We start from the raw sequence: 8,741 nt of genomic DNA on the forward strand, positions 1-8,741 counted from the left end.
CTTGAAAGCTGTAATACTTGTATTTGGAGTCAAATCTGTAAACCTGAGAGTTAAAATGTGTAGTTATTCAGATTCTGGGTTGCGGGGTGGTGGGCCTGGGTTAAGTATGAGGATATGTTGCAAGGGTTAAGTATGAGGATATGTTGGGTTTTTTTAGCTTGGAAACCTTTGGAAGGATAGAACGAGTCCTCTCAGCTGCTGGCTTTTCACATGCTTAATTATTATGGGACAAATAACCTGCTGCTGTTGGTCTTGTTGTATTTTAAATATTAAGTCACCTACAGTCTAGAGTAGTTTCTTATATATTAAAAAAAAAAAAAAAAGCTGAAAGGGAGGGGGTTAAGTTGAGCAAATATGGCTAGGTTTAATTGAGAAACTTAATGTAATTTAAGTAGTAACTTTTGGAAAGTAACCCAAAAGCCAGGTCCTGGGTTTATTCATGTGTCTGCTCATGATTAATGCAGTGAGATCCAATAAAATCTTATGTATATAAATATTTTCTGTGGAAAGAAAGGAGAGAATTAAAGGAGAGATTGTCAGAGGTATGGGAGAGTTACTGAGAGTTACTCTTGTCACATTCTATTTAGGATATGACTTCACTGCAGTTTAACCAGGCTGTGAATCAGGGTGGGTGAGTAGGTTTGTTGGTTGGTTGGTTTTGTTTCCTTTCTTCTCCCCAGCCTTTACTACTTGAAATTTTGTTTTTTAGTTGTGCTTTCAGCTGGGGCTAGCTGGCACAGTGAAGTTATTGGTTAGAACCTAGGTTCTGCTTTTGCTTAAGCTAGTAGCCTGCTCACGTTTCAGTGAGGATGCCAGCTCAGTCACTGGAATGCTGTTAATCCTGCATTCCATTTCTGTACTTTTCCCCTGTGTCACTAAGAACAGACAAGGTCTCCGCAGTTGGAGTTAAGGGGACCAACCATATACAGTGAGGTTGGTATAAATGAAATTTCATCCCTCTTCCCATGGCCCTTTGCAAGTCTGCAAGTGTTTCCATGAAAATCCAACACTGAAGGCTTTGCATTCAAGATGCAAAACCCAGTCAAGGGAAGTCTTACATACTTAATTGCTAACAGCTTTACTGCTCAGTCTTTGCTCAGAATAGCATTGGAATTAACCCTGCTTAACTTGAGATGACAAGATTGTACTGGCCTGGAAGGGCTGTAGTTATATTTTAACAAGAGTCAAAGTTCTGTCTAGTGTGCAGGTAGACAAACGCTGGAAATTTCAAAACTGTCTAATGTTAGCCTGACTCTCCCTTCTCAAAGTCCATTGGAACAGAATTAAACCAACATCAAGCACTTTTTTTAAATCCTCCTTTTGTCATCTTGAAACATTTATTTGTAAGATCTTGGCATTATCTGGGAAATGATAGTTTGCACGTCAATTTGTCTAGGGCATGCTCATCACATCAGAATCCAAATATCAGTGTATCAAAAGTCATAAAGGGCAAACATGTCAAGGCAGTGATGAAACTGAATAGTAAAGCAGATATAAGATAGGTGTATCAACTTATGGCAATATCAACATGAAGAAAAAGTCCATTATGTAGTAAGATGGAGAGTTCTTAGCTGTTGCATTAATGCCACATAGGTTGACGCAAGTAGTATGCTCTAGTTCTTGGACTCCCAGATTCTAGCCAAGACTTCACAATTCTAATGCTTTACCCTTGGGGAAAGTCATCTAACAAGAGAAAAGGTGAATAGGCTATATCATGCAGGGACCTGAGTCATGATTGTGGAGTGCTTTGGAAATGTGAAGTGCAAAGTGATTCAGAGTGCCGCATTATCTCATTAGCCCTATATAATCCTACTCTACTAGGTTAGAAATATTGCTAATACAATATAACCTCTGCATCCTATCAGAGTAATATTCCTTTCTATTCGGGCTGTTACATCAGTACCTGAAAGCAGAAGGAAATGGTATGCATTTCTTCAGTGACTAAGGCCCTAGAGCAGGTTCTACATGATTTTACGTACCAAGCTTATATAGCACAAAGCATACGTCTTGCTCCCATGTTTGCGTTCCACATGAGAACATGTGCATCCTTGATTTGTCACATACTTTGAGTGCTCAGTGGCACCTGGTGACTGCTTTGAAAACTTGTTTGGTTTCACTTGTCTCAAACTGAAGTTACTGGAGTGGTAGGGAAATAACAGGGTGCATATGAAGGTGCTTTGGATGGCTGGTAGTGAGAGGAGAAGGTACAGTAGTAAGCAGGGCCTAACAATTATTCAAGGTGGTGGTAATCAAACTATTCTTACTTCATACTCCCACACAGCTGGCAAGCCAAACAAAACTAGTTTTGCTGAGATGGCTTTCTGAAGTTCCACAGAGGCTGGCACAGTTGAAGCTACCAGAAAGCAAATGAGGTACAGTCAGAGAGATGGGAGTGAAGCAGAATGGTGTAATAAGTGATGATGGGAGATGACAGTCCCATCAAAATCAGCACTGAGGGTTTATCAAATTTATTATTGCCCCTATCTGCCCCTCTTGTCCGAGTACAAACCTGTGCACTTGCATCCTGTCCTTCAGTTAGTTATCACAGTGCATTTGAAAATCTAACCTTAACTCTGTTTCTATAAAACTAGTACTAAACGCTGCACATGGGTAGATGAACTTTCCCAGGATCACACAATGATTGAGTTGGGAATAAAACTCAGAGGTTCTCATTTTGAGTTCCATCTTCTGACGGTAAGATAGTATTCTTGCCTTCCTATTTATTTAATACAATGACAGGCCTAGTGAGGAGGGCCTTAAACTAGATTCACTGGGGGATGGAGACCAAAGCCCTGAAGTACGTGAGAAAGTAGGAGATCTGGAAGAAGCTCGAGGAGGGGGCAACAGGAGGCTTCCTAATTCTTCCTGAGAAAGTAGGACAATGGCTCGTTACCGTGGGTGTTTGTATTGTAATGCACAGAGCCTGGGAAACAAGCAAAAAGGATTAGAGGTCCTCACAGAGTCAAGGACCTATGATGTGCCTGGAATAAGAGGGATTTGATGGGACAACTCACATGACTGGAGCATGATCACAGGTGGGTACAAACTGTTCAGCTAGGACAGGCAAGGGAGAAGAGGAGTTGTGCTATATGTAAAAACAGCTATACGATTGCTCAGAGCTCCAGTATGAATTGAGATAAGCCTGTTGAAAGTCCCTGGGTTAAGGTTAGAGGGGAGAGCAACAAGGGTGATGTCATGGTGGGTGTCTGCTATAGACCACCAGACCAGGAGGGTGAGGCAGATGAGGCTTTCTTCAGACAACTTGTGGAAGTTTCCAGATCACAGACCCTGGTTCTCATGGAGGAATTCAGTCACATTGATGTCTGCTGGGAGAGCAATACAGCACTGTGCTGGCAATCCAGGAAGCTTTTGAAGAGTGTTAGAGACAACTTCCTGGTGCAAGTGTTGGAGAGACCAACTAGAGGCTGTGCTCTTCCTGACCTACCACTCTCAAACAGGCAAAAATTGTTGGTGGGGATGTAGAAATGGACGGTAACTTGGGCAGCAGTGACCATGAGATGAATGAGTTCAGGATCTTGACAAAAGGAAGGAAACAGAGCAGCAGACTATAGACCCTGGACTTCAGAAAAGCAGACTTTGACTCCCTTAGGGAACTGATGGGCAGGATCCTCTGGGGTGCCAGTTTGAGGGGGAAAGGAGTCCAGGAGAGCTGGTTGTATTTTAAAGAAACTTTAGGGCACAGGAACAAACCATCCCAATGTGCAGGAAGAATTGCAAATGTGGCAAGTGACCAGCCTGGCTTAACAGAGAACTCTTTGGTGAACTTAAACACAAAAAGGAAGCTTACAAGAAGTGGAAGCTTGGACAGATGACTAGGGATGAGAATAAGAATATTGGTCTGGCCTGTAGGGATGAAATCAGGAAGGCCAAAGTGCAATTGGAGATGCAGCTAGCATGGGATAGTGAACAGTAACAAGAAGGGTTTCTACAAGTATGTTGGCAACAAGAAGGTGTGGTTCCCCTATGGAGAGGGAGGGGCAACCTAATGTCATGATGCAGAAAAGGCTGAGGTCCTTGATACCATTTTTTTTAACCTGGCTCTTCACAGGCAAGATCAGCTCCCAAACTACTGTACCAAGCAGCACAGTTTCAGGAGAAGGTGAGCAGTGGTGAAAGAACAGGTTAAAGCACTGAGGAGTGGTGAAAGAACAGGTTAAAGGACTATTTAGAAAACCTGAATGTGTACAAGTCCATGGGGCTGGATGCTACATCCAAGGGTGCTAAGAGAGTTGGCTGATGTAATTGCAGAGCTGTTGGCCATTATCTTTGAAAATGATGATTGAGGAGGTCACGGACAATTGGAAAAAGACAAATATAGTGCCCATCTTTGAGAAAGGGAAGGAGGATTTAGAGAACTATGACCAGTCAGCCTCACCTCAGTCCCTGGAAAAATCGTGGAGGAGGTCCTCAAGGAACCCATTTTTAAGCAGTTGGGAGGAGAAGAAAGTGATCAGGAAGTCAGCATGGATTCACCAAGGGCAAGTCATGCCTGACCAACCTGATTACCTTCTATGATGAGTTGGCTGGCTCTGTGGGTGGGGGGAAAGCAGTGGATGTGATATACCTTGACTTTAGCAAGGCTTTTGATGTGGTCTCCCACAACATTCTTGCAAGCAACCTGAGGGAAATATGGGCTGGATGAATGGATTGTAAGATGGATAGAAAGCTGGCTGGATCTTCAGGCTCATGGGTAGTGATCAATAGCTCGAGGCTGAGTTAGCAGCCAATATTAAGTGGAGTTCCCCAGAGGTCAGTCCTGGAGCCAGTTTTGTTCAATATCTTGAACAATCTGGAAGATGGGGTGGAGTGCACTCTAACCAAGTTTGTGGATGACACCAAGCTGGGGGGAGTAGTAGATATGCTGGAGGGGTAGGGCTAGGATTCAGAGTGACCTAGACAAATTGGAGGATAGGGCCGAAAGAAATCTCATGAGGTTCAACAAGAGCAAGTGCGAAGTCCTGCACCTAGAACAGAAGAATCCCATGCACCGACTGGTACAGGCTTGGGACCAACTGGCTAAGCAGCAGCCCTGCAGAAAAAGACCTGGGGATTACAGTGGACAGTAGGATGGATATGAGTAAACAGCATGCCCGTGTTGCCAAGAAGGCTAACAACATCCTGGGCTGCATTAGTAGGTGTGTTGCCAGCAGATGGAGGGAAGTAATTACTCCACTCTATTCTGCACTAGTGAGGCCACATCTGTAATATTGTGTCCTGTTTTGGGCCCCAGCAAGGGAAGTTTAGGTTGGATATTAGGTAAAATGTTCTCAGTAAGAGTGGGGAAGCACTGGAATGAGTTTCCTAAAGAGGTGGTGGAATCTCCATCCTGGGAGGTTTTTAAGGCCTAGCTCAAAGCCCTGGCTGAAATGATCTGATTGGGGATGGTCCTGCTTTGAGCAGGGGGTTGGACTAGATGTGACCTCCTGAGGTTCCTTCTAACTCTAATTTTTGATAACTCTGATTCTATGATAAAGGTATGAATTGGTACAGACACCCTTTGCATGCTTGAAAGCAATGAAGTTATGAATATTTTTAGCACCAGATTTTTTTAATAGGGCAAAGTGGATTTATTCTATTAAATTTAATAACAGGAAAGAATTGCATCTTTTTTGCTTTTGTCATGTTTTTAAGATGCTAATAATTTTTCATACAGTTGCAACACAAGTAACATAGAACAGAAAATGTAGATGGTTCAGGACCTCCGTAAAATTAAGTTGTGCCAAGTTCATCACTGCATGAAAATAGTGGTTTTGCTGCATAGCATCCTACACTCTGGGACTGACTGATTTGGAGAGTGCATCCTGGTGAGAACAGAAATATCTTTTCCAGGTTTATTGATGGGGAAACTGAGTACTGAAGTGGCCTGCGGCTGTGGCTTGCCCGAAGTCACAGTACCAATCTGTTACAAATGGGAATAAAACTGAGATCTTCTGACTCATATTTTAACATGCTGTCTTCTGAGAAAAGAATAAAAGGGTGCATGTCAGTCATTTCTACAAGTAGCTATAATTCATCTACGTCTAACCTTGTTAGACTCAAGGCACCCTTTGGAAAATGACATCTCTTAGTTTCCACTTGCTTTGATTACAGAAAAATGAGAGAAACTTTTCTATTGTGAAGAAGTCAGACCACAACAGGTCCAAATGGTTTTAATGCTAGTGATTCATGTTTGAAATCTGTGTGTTCCCCTACAAGTGGGAATGTGCGTTTCCCTGGGGGCAAACAGCAGCAGCACAAGATGTGCCAAGGAACACCCATGGCATGCGTGCTCTGGCGCACAGCATGTTAACCCCATTGGAGTAGGAGAGGCTGGGGCTAGCAGCCTTACCTGGGGTCCTGGTGGCTTCCAGGAGCTGCAGCTGTGGTGATTTCTGCAGCAGGGAACCTGACTGGCAGCTGGAGTGTGGCTCCAGTCAGCCAGCCTCTGGTTTTGGGCAGTGTGCACTGCCACCACGTGTGCTGCCCTGCCTTTGTTTTATAGTTGTGGGGGTTTTTTGACCCCGGGACAGCAAGTCACAGCATGGGGAACACCTGCATGAGCAGTATATGTGGTGTGTGGCACCACAGATGGGTTTGCACATCTTCATTCGTCTGGACATACCCTCTGAGTTTATAATGTGAACCACATTTGCACACCTGACAGTGCATCACCGTTGAAAGGATCTCAAGGCATCCCAGGGTTCCTGGTTGAGAATCACTGATCTATGTCATATTGTCATATATACTGACAAACAGGTACCATGGCCTGCAACAAATAGTCAGTCTCAAGAAATGTGAATGACCTTTTGACCAGTTAAAATAGCACTGACTTATGCTAAATAACACCTGGGATGGGCAATCGGTCAATATGGGCTCCTGCATGAAGTCCATGTTTACTAGACGCTGCAGACACAAGCTCCCCAGAAGGCTATTTTCCAGGACTGAAGTACAGTGCAGAAATGAATTATGTGAGAGGGGGTTTCCTCTCTGATATTGTTTTAAGTTAAATATTGGAAATTCAAATGCTCTAAAAATCTCTAGAGTAGTCTGGTTATTTTATTGTATGATTATTAGCCTAAATCTGCATTTGGTTAATGTGCTAAAGCAACCCATGGTATGTTTAAAGCTGAACTCAAAAAATGTGCCTGGCTTTGTTTCAAATGTAAATTGCCTGGTTAGATACATGAAGGTTCAATTACAACTATCAAGCTCGTCTGCCTTTCATGGTATGATTTTTCCTATAGTTCACAGTTATCACTTGTTCAGTAATCCAAGTCACTGATTTTTTTCCCCACAGCTCTTTGGGTCTATTCTGTAGATGAGTAGATCCCCCTGCTAAGCTTTTCCTGATGCTCAGCATCTTTTTTCCCCTGGTTGTGCCCTACCTTAAGTAGTTTTGTGTGATAACAGTAGCATCTAAGTACTGACTCCTCCATGGGATACCTTTTATTTCTCTGCTGTATTTCCCCATGTCTTAAAGTTTTCCAAATAACTGTGCTAAATCTCAGCCAAAGTTTATTGTGATAGAATTGGTAGTGCTGCCCATGGTTTCCACATTCCACAGTGCTGCTGCATTTACATAAAAGAATCTTTTCTTGAAAAGATGGCAAACAAGAGATGCAAATTAATTTCAAGCTTGTTTCATTTGCATTTGGCTCAGCAGCACACTATACTACAAAAGGCAGGAACTTGCTGGTCTCTGCAACATGCAGTCACCTGGAAGCAAAAATGTGTTAGTAAGTGTAGTGCCTCAGAACTCAAGCAGCAGTAAAATGGCACAAAGAATTGTTGTGTATGTGAGAGTTGTACCTACCAGTTCCAGAACAGGTTACGATGCTACAGGGCTAGATGCTGTATAAAGATGTTGTGAGAGAGTGTTATCTCATTAGTGTAAACCAAGGTTGGGTGAGGAAACTGAGGCACACAGAAGCAGTGATATGCCCAATTCTGCACAGTAGGTTAGTGTCATATCGAGGAACCCACTCAGCGCTCCTGCTACAGTGCCCAACAAGATTTTCTTCCTAAGATTTTACTTCTGGGTGCAGCCAATAGGATCCTTCTAGCAATATAGTTTCTCTTGTAGAGGAAAGACGGTTGTAAACCGGCTGTTTTGAAGTAGATATCCAGGAAAAGAAATGCACCTTGACCAAACTACGTTAGTGCTGTGTTCTTACAGATGGCATCAATTCTGCTGCTGCAGCTCTAGGTCTCTCTGACTTTTGCAGTAGACCTGCACAATTGTTAAAGGAGCAGGACTCAGGGAATCACAAATCTGGCATTCCCTTAGTGGGGTTACATGAAATCAAATGATTCATCCCTTTATAGTGTGAAGTCCTTGTGGTCTTGTCAAAAGCCAGCGTATTTTGCAACCAGTATGTTTGAGAAGCTGAAGTCTTGCAGGTACCTATGAACAGGTTTCATCAGGTGTGGGTGAGAGAGCAACCTGCCTTGTGGTTACACTCTCAACTTCTGCAGGAGCTCAGAGGTGCTTTCCTACAGCACAGTTTCTTCATCTGATTGTTGCTTTAGTTTCCTTAGGGAATTCAATTATGAATTGAATTATGAAAAGGAAGCTTTTGTTTCTGACTCTCTTCCTTTTGCCTTGGCTCATCTGAAAAGAGAGTTCTTCCAATTGCATCTTTAACCCCCCAGTTTCTGAAATGTTGCTTAATTCTCTCTTGTTCCCTATTGCCTTCCTGGCATCAGGTCTGTGGCTCAGCAATGCCCTCCCATGGTGCACT

This window comes from Crocodylus siamensis, chromosome 10, assembly GCF_052110815.1.
Source record: "Crocodylus siamensis isolate JL-2025a chromosome 10, ASM5211081v1, whole genome shotgun sequence".
Classification (NCBI taxonomy): Eukaryota; Metazoa; Chordata; order Crocodylia; family Crocodylidae; genus Crocodylus; species Crocodylus siamensis.